This window comes from Rhinatrema bivittatum, chromosome 8 (assembly GCF_901001135.1).
Source record: "Rhinatrema bivittatum chromosome 8, aRhiBiv1.1, whole genome shotgun sequence".
Taxonomy (NCBI): Eukaryota; Metazoa; Chordata; class Amphibia; order Gymnophiona; family Rhinatrematidae; genus Rhinatrema; species Rhinatrema bivittatum.
Window position 1 is genome coordinate 221,712,508 of NC_042622.1, and position 13,304 is coordinate 221,725,811.

Below are 13,304 nucleotides of genomic sequence, written 5' to 3' on the forward strand. Positions count from 1 at the left end.
CTTTGTATACATTGGCAGGGATGGTCCTGTTAAAGATGTGCCCAAACCTCCTGCGAGCATACAGCTACAGGACCCCAGACACATAGCATGATTGTTCACACTAGATTTGTGTTTACAGTGGATTGCAAAAGTATTCAGCCGCCTAAACAGTCAGCAGATGTGTGGATTACAAATGACACCTAGATAAGATTGTTCCAGACAGTATATTTATTGCAAACCATATGCTCTTAAAGTACATTTTCAAAGCCACAATTTGTGACGTCTCTGCATTTTTTTTGTAAAATAAAATTAAAAACTGAAAATTGCTGCTTGCACAAGTATTCAACCCCTTCAGACTAGTACTTGGTAGAACCTCATTTTGCTGCAATAACAGCTTTAAGTCTGTTGGGGTAAGTTTCTACCAGCTTTGCACACTCTTAGGGAGTGGTTTTTGCCCCATTCTTCCTGGCAGATTTGCTAAATGTTGTTCAGGTTGGGTGGATGCTGTTTATAGACTGCAATTTTCAAACAGTGCCACAGATTTTTGATTGGATTGAGATCTGGACTTTGACTTGGCCATTGTAGAACATTCACCTTTTTGTTGTTCAGCCACTCCTGTGTTGCTTTGGCCTTGTGCTTGGGATTATTGTCCTGCTGAAAGGTGAATTTTCTCCCACGTTTTAGTTTTTTGTTACTGTTGTGCGGTGGACCCCTGGCCGAGGCAAGGTTGGCGCTACCTACAGGAGGAGGCCTGCAGTAGGTCCTTGTCGTCGGAGGTGACCAATAAGAGCCCTCATTCCCCACAGGTCGAGCCCTTGGGTGCCGAGGCCGGCTGGACAGGCTCAGGTCTCTGGAAGAAGATGAATCCCACAATGACAACAGGCGCAGTCAGGCATACCAGAGGTCAGGGCAGGTGGCTAGCAGCAATATCCGGAAGGAGGCCAATAGTCAGGGCAGGCAATGAACACGAGGAACCGCAGAACAGGCAGGTGGTCGGGACAGGTAGCAGATGAGGTGAAGGCCAGGAACGTACCAAGGTCAGAACCAAAGGAGCAGTCTCATGTTTGAAGGAATGGAGAGAGGACCAGAAACACGGAGGCAAGGCTGGAACACGGAGGCAAGGCTGGAATACGAAGCAGGAACAGGAAGCAACCAGCGACTCTAAGGCAGAGCGGGACCTGTTGTTGCGTTCGTGCCTGCTTTTCACCCTCGCTCCACCCTCTCTACCTCTTTGGCAACTCCCTCCGGGTCTGATGGACAGCTTGCCGTCTCCATGTCGCTTCTCTCTGGTGTCTCTGAACCGGCCTGACGCTGCGGATTCGTTATGTTCCTGATGACGTACGACGCGCTGCATGCGCGCGCTCCGAAGTTTGTACCAGCAAGGGCGCGAACCTCGGGTGTGTCCCCCCGTAGTGACATCATCTGCTTCCAACATAAAAGGTCTTTGCTTACGGTTACGAATTGAGTTAGCAAGGATTTGTCCAAGCTACTCTGCCTCTTCGGACTTACTTGGGGTACCCGCTCCTCGGGGACCTCGCTCTCTCTTCTTGATTTCAGATTGCTAAGACGGGATCCGGCACTCGCTCCTCGAGGGCCTACGTCCCTGAACGCTCAGAAGACTCCCTATTGCTTGGAAGCGATCGCAGTCGTGAACATTGTGAGTTTCTATTTCAGATTGCATATAGGAACCGGTACTCGCTCCTCGAGGGCCCATGTTCCTAGAACTCTGGAGATTCTCTTCTGTCTAGACGCTATCGCAGGTATGGAGATCGTGAGTTCTTATTTCAGTTTGTATATAGGAACCAGTACTCGCCTTGAGGCTCCTGTTCTTGAATATACTAACTATTCTCTATTGCCTAGAAACCATTACAAAGATAGATAACTGTGAGTTACCATCGCTCCCTGGAACCAGATACTTGCTCCTCGAGGGCCTAACTCTCTCCAGCTACTGAGCCTTCTTATTAATCTATGTGAGTGTATCATCTACTTCTGGTTATGTATCCAGCATACCCTGTCTTCTCACTATCTATCAGGCCTATCCAGTACCGAGCGGTAGGAAGAGCTGCGTTAGTGCCTACGGCACCCGCGGTTACCGCCCGCACAGTGCAGCTCACCTACCACTCGATCCTGAAGCCTAATTATATGTAAATGTAAGCCGCGTCCGAAAAGCCTTAGGCCCGCGCAACCCAGGATACTGGATAGAGCGCCTATACAGGATCCTGGGTGCGCGGGCCTAAGGCTTCACGCCACGCTGGTATCTGTCATTTCAAATGTCATTTGAAATGACAGATACCAGGAAGCAACGGCGGCGACAGCGCAGAGAAACAACGGCGAAACCACTTGTCAGTGTCCCCCCTCCTCTCGGAGCAGGGCGCGAAAAGCCGCCTTGCTCCGGGAGGAGGGGGGACACTGGCAGCGGCGAAGACAGCGGCGAAGCAACGGCGAAGCAACGGCGAAGACAGCGGCAAAACGACTTTTCAGTGTCCCCCCTCCTCTCGGAGCAGGGCGGAAAAGCCGCCTTGCTCCGGGAGGAGGGGGGGACACTAGCAACGGTGAAGCTTTCCCCCAGCCCAGACGCCGGCAAAAATCTTACTTTTTTGCAGCCAGCCATGAGCAGGAACACGATCTGGCCTGCCTTAGCTCCTCCCGACAAGATGGCCGCCTGCACGGGGAAAGCGTGCAATTGGCCGCTCAAGACGTGATGTCGTGACGTCACGTCTTCAGCGGCCAATTGCACGCTTTCCTCGTGCAGGCGGCCATCTTGTCGGGAGGAGCTAAGGCAGGCCAGATCGTGTTCCTGCTCAGGGCTGATGGCTGCAAAAAGTAAGATTTTTGCCGGCGTCCGGGCTGGGGGAAAGCTTCGCCGCTGTCATCTCTCTCCCCCCCTCCCGGAGCAAGGCTGCTTTTCGCGCCCTGCTCCGGGAGGGGGGGAGAAGAGATGACAGTGGCGAAGCAACTTACTTTTAGCTTTTAAGTTTTTTTCGCTTATTTTTTGGATTCGCCGCTGTCATCTCTCCCCCCCCCTCCCGGAGCAAGGCTGCTTTTCACGCCCTGCTCCGGGAGGGGGGGAGAAGAGATGACAGTGGCGAAGCAACTTACTTTTAGCTTTTAAGTTTTTTTCGCTTATTTTTTGGATTCGCCGCTGTCATCTCTCCCCCCCCCCCCCCTCCCGGAGCAAGGCAGCTTTTCGCGCCCTGCTCCGGGAGGGGGGGAGAAGAGATGACAGTGGCGAAGCAACTTACTTTTAGCTTTTAAGTTTTTTTCGCTTATTTTTTGGATTCGCCGCTGTCATCTCTCCCCCCCCCCCCCCTCCCGGAGCAAGGCAGCTTTTCGCGCCCTGCTCCGGGAGGGGGGAGAAGAGACAAGCGGCGAAACAACTTACTTGCACGGGGGAAAGCGGTCTCCGTGGCAGTCCCAGTCCTCTCCCCTCCTCCCGAAGCCAAAAAAAAAAAAAGCTTTTTTTTTTTTGGCTTCGGGAGGAGGGGAGAGGACTGGGGCTGCCACGGAGACCGGCACCCATGATCGCGGCCGGGGCAGGTGAGCGGGGGCTGGGGGAAAGCTTGCCACCTACCCTTACCCATGCCTCTACCGCCTGGGTCAGGGTAGGCGGTAAGTTTGCAGGTTAAACGCGCGACAAAACGGCAGGGAAAGGTAGCGTTAGTCGGGGCGCGGGTTACGGGATGCTAGGGGAATAGCTAATTGGCTCGTTTGCATGCAATATACATGCCGCGGGCGGAAGGGGTTACCCGGGGAATTTAGGACGCGGTAGGAGTAGGTTAAAGGGGATTCGGGATCGCAGGAAGGGCTAACGCGGCCGGAACGTGAGTTAAAAGCGGCTTAGGAGCAGGGTAAACGCGGCCGCACTTTACAGGATAGGCCTGTATGAGTCTCTCTCTACAGCTGAGCAAACCCGGAGATAGCAGTTCCAGGATCTGAGGGACTTCAGCCCTGCTGGGCACATCAGCTCACTACTGCCACCTCTGGTGGTTCTACTACCTGTCTAATAAAGAACTATCTGTGTCTGTCTCCATACTCCAGCCTAGTCGGTGGTCCCTCTCATGATATTTATTTATTTATTTTATTTTTTAAATCTTTTCTATACCGGCGTTAAGCTAGTTGCCGTCACAACGGTTCACAATAAGGCACATAATTTCAAACTTAAATAATTTGAGTTATATTAACTAAACAGGTGCCATCAAATACTGTAACATAGTTTCATATTAAATATTACTTAGTGGTTGTGATAAGTCATGTCTACTTTTAAGTATATCGGCTATAAGATAAATTAACGCTTAAGTCTGGTCCTCTGTTGTTGCAATCTAATAGAGGTAAAGTAAAATAAAATATATACACACACACCATTCGAGTAAGCTGATGTGTGTGTGTGGGAGTTCTTCGGACTGCATCATACAATTCCCTGGATTCTACTCTTCATTCCCTTTGTGGTATGCTTGCTTAAATAACCATGTTTTTAAACTTTTTTTGAATGCTTTGATGTCTCTTTGTGTTCTGATTTCTAAAGGCATGGTGTTCCATATTATAGGTCCTGCCAGGGATAGGACCCTATCCCTTACTTGCGTTAGTCTGGCTGTTTTTAGTGAGGGAATAGTTAGTAGGGCTTTGTTTGCTGATCTCAAGTTTCTATTAGGGACATGTACGTGAAGGGCTGTGTTCAGCCATTCTGCCTTTTCGTCGTGTATTAATTTATGTATGGTGCAAAGAGTCTTATAATAAATTCTTTGTTCAATGGGTAGCCTCCTGAGGGCGCTGTCATCTGCCATTGGCTCAAGGATTCACCATTTCACATTATGTATGCTCATCTCTCACACTTCAAGAGCTGAGTACATTGCTAGCCCCTCCCCTCTGGGGGAGCAACTCTAACAGATTGTTAACTCCTAGCAGAAAAGATAACAGATTGCTAACTCCAGTGAATCCGGCTTTAGAACATTTGGAGAAGCAGTACCCCAGGGAATCCAGCTAAGGTATTGGATGTCAGTAGCCATGGACCCAGCTCATCTTTCTACCTTGCTGGCTCAACGCATCTCAGAACAGCAAGAAACCTTGGAGAAACTTACTGCATCCTTTCATCAGCTTCACACTCAGAAGATACAAGGCACAGCTTCTACACAAGAAGGTCAGTTACAGGAGGTAACTTTAAAGACTGCTGTTCCACTGGCTGCTCTTATTCGTTTCTCCGGAGAACTCCAGAAGACTCAGGGCTTTTTGAACCAGTGCAGCTTACATTTCACCTTACAACCTTCATTGTTTCCCACAGGCCTCTCTAAGACCAGCAACATCCTGTCATACTTGGATGGGAGATCCTTGTCATGGGCATCTACCTTGTGGGAACACAAGGACCCTATTTTGCAGGACATAGAAGGATTTATGGACTTGTTTAAATCCGTTTTTGATGACCCTGTTCGTATGTCTGCTGCCGGGTTTGCTTTAGTGGACTTGAAGCAAGGCAACAGGCCCCTGGCTGAATTTGCCATAGAATTTAAAACTCTTGCAGCGGAACTTCGCTGGGACCCCAGATGTCTGAAGATACTCTTTTGCAGAGGCCTGGACACCCGCTTAAAGGACGAGCTGGCCGTTCGTCAGACACCTGACTCACTAGAAGAATTGATAGCCTTAGCTACTCGGATTGACTGGTGGCTTCGAGACAAGGTGAAGGAACTCCCGCCTAAGGTATTACCTGGGTTGAAACAGGTCAATACCCCTGCTTTTCAGATGGGTCCAGCAATTCCTGCAGTTGATAAAGAGGAAGTGATGCAACTTAAGTCATGGTCACTTAACCTCTAAAGAAAGAAGAGTCCGGAGGAAAGATGGTCTGTGCATGTACTGTGGTCAGCCCGGCCGTGATGTCTCTACATTTCTTGGAGAACGGAGAAATTATAGTACGGAGGAAAGACTGTGCTTGGGACTTACTGCACCCTCTCCTCCACTTTCTCTTCCAATCTCCCTGACCTATGGACCAGTCACGGTTCAGACTCCTGCCCTGGTGGTTTCAGGGGCAGGAGGCAACTTCATTACTAGACGATTAGTGGAATGTTTAAGGATTCCTCTCATCAACTTAAAAAGTCCACTATTGTCTTCCATTCATGGGGAACCCTTGCCGGGCGACGTAACTTACGAGACCGTACTAGTTGCGCTTCGCAACGGAGCACTTCATACGGAGATCATCTCCTTCTTTGTACTGGAAAAGGCCATGCACCCTATTGTCCTGGCGTTACCTTGGCTGCAGTTGCATCAACCCCAATTTGACTGGGCTTCCCTGGACCTTTCACAATGGGGTCCTGAATGTCATGAGAAATGCCTTACGGAGGGTTCGTCTACGAATTGCATGACTACGACTCCAGCGGTGCCAGGACTGCTGCCTGAATATGCATCCTTCGGGGATGTATTCTCCAAAGAAGCAGCTGATATTCTTCCTCTACATAGGCCCTATGACTGTGCCATAAGGCTAAAGCCCAATTTGGAACCACCAAAAGGAAGGGTGTACCCTCTTTCAGCTCTGGAGAATAAGGCTATGTCAGAGTACATCAAAGAAAATCTCTAGAAAGGGTTTATTCGACCATCTAAGTTGCCAGCGGGCGCAGGCTTTTTCTTCGTGGGGAAGAAGGACGGTACCCTAAGCCCATGTATTGATTACCGAGGTCTACATGAAATAACAAAGACTGTTACCCCTTGCCGTTAATCTCGGAGCTGTTTGACCGGTGCAAGGGGCCAAGATATTTTCAAAGCTTGATCTAAAGGGGGCCTACAACCTTATTCGCATTCGGAGTGGCGAATAAGGCTTTCAATACGCGAGACGGCCACTTCGAGTATTTAGTGATGCCGTTCGGGTTATGCAATGCACCCGCCATTTTCCAAAATATGATGAACGACATCTTGCGGGATCTGCTGTACAAGAATGTTGTGGTCTACCTAGACGACATTCTAATCTTTTCCCAGGATTTGGAGACCCACATCGCAGATGTCAAACAAGTACTCCACCTTCTTCGCGAACACCAGCTGTACGTCAAACTCTCTAAATGTGAGTTCCACAAAGACTCAGTGCCTTTTCTAGGCTACATAGTGTCAATAGAAGGCTTCCAAATGGACCCTCACAAGCTCAAAAGTATCATGAATTGGTCTCAACCCACCAGCCTGAAGGCTTTAAGGAGATTCCTGGGGTTCACCAACTACTATCGAAGCTTCATAAAGAACTATTCTTCCTTAACCGTACTCTTGACTGCAATGACTCGCAAGGGTGCCAATGCTTCAAAATAGTCAGCGGAGGCCATTTCCGCGTTCGAGAAATTAAAGACTGCCTTCTCCACCGAACCGTGCTTGCGGCATCCAGACCCCAACAAACCCTTTTTCATTGAAGTTGATGCTTCAGACGTGGGGGTAGGGGCTGTGTTAAGCCAAACAAGAGACTGAAAAGCCTTGCAACCCTGTTCCTTCTTCTCACGAAGATTTTCTCCAGCCGAGAAAAACTACCGGATTGGCGATAAGGAGCTCTTGGCAATAAAACTCACATTTGAGGAATGGCGGCCATGGCTCGAAGGCGCTCAACACCAAATAACCATCTTCACTGATCACAAAAACCTTGAATATCTCTGCCATGCACAACGTTTGAATTACAGACAGGCCAGATGGTCTTTATTCTTCAACCGTTTTGATTTTGTACTTAAGTACCGACCAGGAGATCGAAACACCAGAGCAGATGCATTGTCACGCTCATTTCATTCAGAAGATGTGCCTGATGAATCACAGCACATAATAGATTCAAAGAAGATATCTCTAGCAACTAGCCAGTCCGTTTCTGCTGATGACACTACCAATTCTCATCCAGCTATATCTACTGGAGAGTCACCTTTAGGCGTGGGTTTTGGGCATTCTTTTCTACCACCACTTCCAGTGAATTCCTCAGTAACGTCCGTAGCAGCTCTACCCATTGCTGCTGATATCAGCAATAACACTCAGCAAGATTCTTCCAAATCTCAAGATTCATCTATCACCCTTGCTGAAAACGAAGTTGAACTCAAGATTAAAGAGAATCTGGATGTTCGTAACAGAGGCAAAAAGTTGTCTCTTTGACGACTCCCTCCAGGTCTGATGGACGGCTTGCCACTGCGGCATCTCCATGACGCTTCTCTCTGGCATCTCTGAACCAGCCTGACGCTGCGGATCCGCCATGTTCCTAATGACGTAGGGCGCGCGCGCGCTCGCTCCGAAGTTTGTACCAGCAAGGGCGCGAACCTGGGGGGTGTCCCCCCATAGTGACGTCATCTGCTTCCAACATAAAAGGTCTTTGCTTACGCTTATGAATTGAGTTAGCAAGGATTCGTCCAAGCTACTCTGCCTCCTCGGACTTATTTGGGGTACCCGCTCCTCGGGGGCCTCGCTCTCTCTTCTTGATTTAAGATTGCTAAGACGGGATCCGGTATTCGCTCCTCGAGGACCTACGTCTCTGAACGCTCAGAAGACTCCCTATTGCTTGGAAGCGATCGCAGTCGTGAAATTTATGAGTTTCTATTTCAGATTGCATATAGGAACCGGTACTTGCTCCTCGAGGGCCCATGTTCCTAGAACTCTGGAGATTCTCTTCTGTCTAGACACTGTCGCAGGTACGGAGATCGTGAGTTCTTATTTCAGTTTGCATATAGGAACCAGTACTTGCCTTGAGGCTCCTGTTCCTGAATATACTAACTATTCTCTATTGCCTAGAAACCATTACAAAGATAGAGATAACTGTGAGTTACCATCGCTCTCTCAGAGCTATCCCTGTAACCAGGTCCCTGGAACCAGGTTCTCGCTCCTCGAGGGCCTAACTCTCTCCAGCTACTGAGCCTTCTTATTAATCTATGTGAGTGTATCATCTACTTCTGGTTATGTATCCAGCATACCCTGTCTACTCACCATCTATGAGTCTCTCTCTACTGCTCAGCAAACCCGGAGATAGCAGTTCCAGGATCTGAGGGACTTCAGCCCTGCTGGGCACATCAGCTCACTACTGTCACCTCTGGTGGTTCTACTACCTGTCTAATAAAGAACTATCTGTGTTTGTCTCCATACTCCAGCCTAATCGGTGGTCCCTCTCATGATATCCTCCTCAGGGCGCTGTCATCTGCCATTGTCCCAAGGATTCACCATTTCACATTAGAATGCTCATCTCTCACACTTCAAGAGCTGAGTACATTGCTAGCCCCTCCCCTCTGGGGGAGCAACTCTAACAGATTGTTAACTCCTAGCAGAAAAGATAGCACCTGTTGCTGAGGCAAGGAACTGACGGTCAGGAAGGGTTTAAATAGTTCCTAGCCTGACATCATCGGTTGGGGCCACTGGGAGTTTTCCCACTGCTGCCCCTTTAAATGGCAGAAGGAGCCGCGCACACATCTAGAGGGGCCGGCGGTGGGGTTGCCATCGGCGGCGTCGCATGAGGCAGCAGACACCAAAGAACAGGGCCAGGCAGCACCGTAGCAACTGTGACCAAGCAGCCAGAGTTGGGGCAGGAGCGGGCCTTCTACTTCCAACGGAAAGGGATGCCAACTGCGGACCTCCGCAGCCAGCAACCACAACAGTACCCCCTCCTCTATGCCCACTCCCCAGGGGATTTGGCTTTTTGGGGTGAGCCAAGTAGAAGTGCGTAAGAAGGCTCTTGTCCAAGATGTTGGAAGCCGGCTCCCAAGAGTTTTCTTCTGGGCCGAAGCCTTCCCAGAAAATTAGGTTTTCCCACCTTCCATTATGCTGCCGGACATCTAGGACTTCTTCTACTTGGTAAATACGATCGTCCTCAGAGGAAATGTTTTGAGGCTCTGGAGGTTTCCGGTGTGGCCATGACAGGACCAGAATGTCAGTAGAGAAACATGAAAGGAGTTGTGAATCCTCAAAGAGGAGGGCAGCCGCAGCTGATACGTAATGGGACCAATTCTTTTGACAATGGAAAAAGGCCCGACGATATCGCGGGGAGCTAACCGCATTGAGGGTACCTGGAGCTTAATGTGCTGGGTACTGAGCCATACCTTGTCTCCGACATTGAAATGAGGTGCCGCCCGCTGATGCTTATCAGTCGTCTCTTTAGCTCTCAGTGCAGCCCATTGGATTATGTCTTGGGTCTTCTTCCAGAGTTCCTGGAGTTCCAGGGCGGACATTTAGGCCATCGAAGAAGGCACGATCAAGGGTATAGGAAGTGGTGGAGCAGGTTGTCTGCCGTATTCGATAAGAAATGGAGAAGATCTTGTAGCTGAGTTAACATATGAGTTATGCGAAAACTTGACCCAAAGGAGCAGGCTGGCCCAGTCATCTTGGCGCTCGTTTTCAAATGACCGACAGAAGGTCTTCAGAGTTTGGTTGAATCGCTCAGCTTGGCCATTTTCCTGGGGGTGGTAGGCTCTATTAAAATCCAGTTGGATGCTGAACTTGCGGCATAGCAAACGCCAGAACTTGGCGGTAAATTGCACCTCCCCCCCCCCAATCAAGGTGATAGCTAAAACCAGAAGAATGCTGGGCTGCATAGAGAGAGGAATATCGAGTAAGAAAAGGGAAGTGATAATCCCCTTGTACAGGTCCTTGGTGAGGCCTCACCTGGAGTACTGTGTTCAGTTCTGGAGACCGTATCTCCGAAGGGACAGAGATAGGATGGAGGCGGTCCAGAGAAGGGCGACCAAAAAGGTGGAGGGTCTTCATCGAATGACTTTTGAGGAGAGATTGAAGAATCTAAATATGTACACGCTGGAGGAAAGGAGGAGCAGGGGTGATATGATTCAAACTTTCAGATACTTGAAAGGTTTTAATGATCCAAAGACAACGACAAACCTTTTCCGTTGCAAAAAAATCAGCAGAACCAAGGGTCATGATTTAAAACTCCAGGGAGGAAGACTCAGAACCAATGTCAGGAAGTATTTCTTCACGGAGAGGGTGGTGGATGCCTGGAATGCCCTTCCGGAGGAAGTGGTGAAGACCAAAACTGTGAAGGATTTCAAAGGGCGTGGAATAAACACTGTGGATCCATAAAGTCTAGAGGATGTGAATGAAGAGAAGAGGCAAGGAGGTGGCTTGCTTGCGGGAATGACAGCTACTACCTGGAGATTAATATCCTTATTCAATAAACATACACACAGTTATGCGACTCCAACATTGCTCTATGCTTCAACGGCAAGAGGAAATGTGGAAAAAAGGATTTGCATCCACAAAAAAGCAGGGGAGTAGCTTGCTTGTTACGGCGGTTACTACCCCAAACCAAATAAGCCTGATACTTCACTTGGAATGCTTGTTAAAGTGGTTACTACCCCAAACCAAATAAGCCTGATACTTCACTTTCAATGCACATCCAGCATAGCTCTCTGCTTTAACGGCAGAGAGAATGAAGAAAAGATGATTTATATTCAGCATCAACCAACAAGGAATGAATTACATAGTCTGGGTAAACAAATAAGCATGGGTGTAGCTTGCTTGTTACGGCGGCTACTACCCCGAATCAATTAAGCATGATACTTCACTTGGAATACATATCCAGCGCAGCTCACTGCTTCAACAACAGGGGGAATGAAGTAAAGAGGATTTATATTCAGACAACCAACAAGGACTGAATTGCACAGGCAGGGTAAACAAACGGGAGTAGCTTGCTTATTATGGCGGTTACTACCCCAAACTAATTAGCTAGATACTTCTCTTAGATGCAGCTCCAGCACTGCTGTCTGCATCGATGGTGGGGATGGAAGGGAATTGGAACCAAAAAGTTACCAATAAGGGCCCTGACCTCAGCGGTTAGAGTAACAGATAAGTATGAAAACAAATAGGTGTGAAAGCTTACTGGGCAGACTGGATGGGCCGTTTGGTCTTCTTCTGCCGTCACTTCTATGTTTCTATGTTTCTATGTAAGAAGCAATGTGACAGGGAAGGCTGTGTAAGTGGAAGATGTGGGTGGCAAATAATTTGGCCAATTTAGGAGCTGAAGGAAGACCTGGGAGGGCCGTGAAGTGAGCCATCTTTGAGAATCGGTCTATGATGACGCAAATGATACGGCAGCCGCTTGAGAGAGGGAGGTCCATCACAAAATCAGTGGACAGGTGGGTCCAGGGTTCCTTGGGGGCCGGCAACGGCTGTAACAGCCCCCAAGGTCGCCTTACTATGGGCTTTTGATGAGCACATGTTGGGCAGGATTCCATGTATGCTTTGATGCCCTTTTCTACTTGAGGCCACCAATAGTACTGTAGTAGCAACTCTAAGGTTCACTTTCTTCCCGGGTGAACTGCAATGGGTGAATCATGAGTGCAGGCTAGAACCTTTTGGTGATGCCGCAGAGGGACCACGGTCTTCCCAGGTGGGGCTGGCAGGGCGGCGGCCAGGAGGACACGAGCCAGGTCAATGATGTAACTTGGAGACTCTGGTGTTTCCTCTGTTTCATAGGCTCGTGAGAGAGTATCAGCCCGGACATTCTTGGCTGCTGGCCTATACCTTAGTACAAAATCGAAACGTCTGAAAAATAAGGACCAGTGAGCCTGGCAGGCAATCAAGCTCTGAGTATGTCTGAGGTACTCTAAATTTTTATGGTCTGTATATATGGTAATGGTGTGCTGAGCCCCCTCGAGCCACTGACGCCATTTTATGAAAGCCATCTTGATGGCCAGCAGCTCCTTGTCTCCTATGCTGTAGTTCTTCTCAGCCAGGGAGAACTTCCTCGAGAAGTAGGAGCAGGGTAGTAGGGCTCTCTTGATAGAATGCTGGTTTAATACTGCCCCCAAGGAAGTGGCCAAGGTGTCGACTTTGACATTGAATGGACGCGTGGGGTCTGGGTGGCGCAGGCAGGTGTCTCTGAGGAAAGCCTATTTCAGATCATTGAAAGCAGTGACTGCTCCTGGTGGCCATTGCCTGGAGTTAGCCCTTTTTCTAGTCAGGGTGGTGAGTGGAGTGACAAGCTGCGAGAATCAAGGGATGAAATGTCTGTAGAAGTTTGCAAATCCTAGAAAGCACTGTAAGGCCCAGAGGCCACTCCTGGATACAAGCCACTTTTCCCCGGGTCCATATGGAACCCTGTGCTGGAAATAATATACCCCAGAAAGAGAAGAGATTCTTGCTCGAACAGGCACTTTTCAAGCTTTGCATAAAGTTTGTTAACTGGAAGTCGTTGGAGTACCTGCCGAATGTCTTGGTGATGAAATTGAAGATCCTTCGAGTAGATTAGGACGTCATCGAGGTATACCACTACCGAGGAATGTAACAAGTCTCGGAAGATCTCATTCAACATATGCTGGAATACAACAGGAGTGTTACACAAGCCAAATGGCATGACCAGATATTCGTAGTCATCGTCCCTAGTGTTAAATGAGGTCTTCCAC